This window comes from Macrobrachium nipponense, chromosome 12 (genome assembly GCF_015104395.2).
Source record: "Macrobrachium nipponense isolate FS-2020 chromosome 12, ASM1510439v2, whole genome shotgun sequence".
NCBI classification, from domain to species: domain Eukaryota; kingdom Metazoa; phylum Arthropoda; class Malacostraca; order Decapoda; family Palaemonidae; genus Macrobrachium; species Macrobrachium nipponense.
In genome coordinates, this window is record NC_087205.1 from 84,472,555 (window position 1) to 84,473,657 (window position 1,103).

Genomic DNA, 1,103 nt, shown 5'->3' on the forward strand with positions numbered 1-1,103 from the left:
GGAGATTTGCGGCCGCGAATCGGCGCGCAGAGGGAAAGAAAGTTTTTTTTTTTTAATTTACCATAGATCTAAATATTGTGCTAGACACTTCGAATTTGTTTCAAAATTAAGATAAATGACTGTATATTACTAGATTGTAAGAGTTTTAGCTTACAATTGCGTTTTTCTACTATTCGGTAGAGTTAAAGTTGATCCGAACGTGGTTTTTTTCTATTTATCGTGATTTATATGCAAATATTTCGAAAAAGAGAAAAGCTACAACCGTCAATAATTTGTTGTTGTATTCTACATGAAATTGCGCATATTTTCATATATAAAACTTTATGTAACGGCTAATTTTAAATGGTGCAAACATTACGACAATCGCACAAAAAAATTTCTGATTTTTTTCGGAAGAGTTACCGCGCGGACGTAAGGAAAAATTTTTTTTTTTTTTCATAAATTCACCATAAATCGAAATATTGTGCTAGAGACTTCCAATTCGTTGCAAAATGAAGGTAAATGATTGAATATTACTAGAATATAAGAATTTTAGCTTACAATAGCGTTTTTTGACCATTTTGATAGTCAAAGTTGACCGAAGGTTGAAATTTTGGCACATCGTTATTTATATGAAAATATTTCAAAACTGATAAAAGCTATAACCATGGGTTGTTTTTAGTTGTATTGTGCATGAAATTGCGCACATTTCCATATATAAAACTTTATGTAATGGCAAATTTTAAAATGGTGCAAACATTACCACAATCGCATGTATGATTTTTTTCGGAAGAGTTACCGCGCGGACGTAAAGAAAAAGTTTTTTTCATAAATTCACCATAAATCGAAATATTGTGCTAGAGACGTCCAATTTGTTGCAAAATGAAGGCAAGTGATTGAATATTACTAGAATATAAGAGTTCTAGCTTACAATTGCGTTTTTTGACCATTTCGGTAGTCAAAGTTGACCGAAGGTTGAAATTTTTGCACTTATCGTTATTTATATGAAAATATTTCGACACTGATAAAAGCTACAATCATGAGTATTTTTTTTGTTGTATTCTACATGAAATTGCGCACATTTTCATATATAATACTCCATGTAACGGAAAATTTAAAATGGT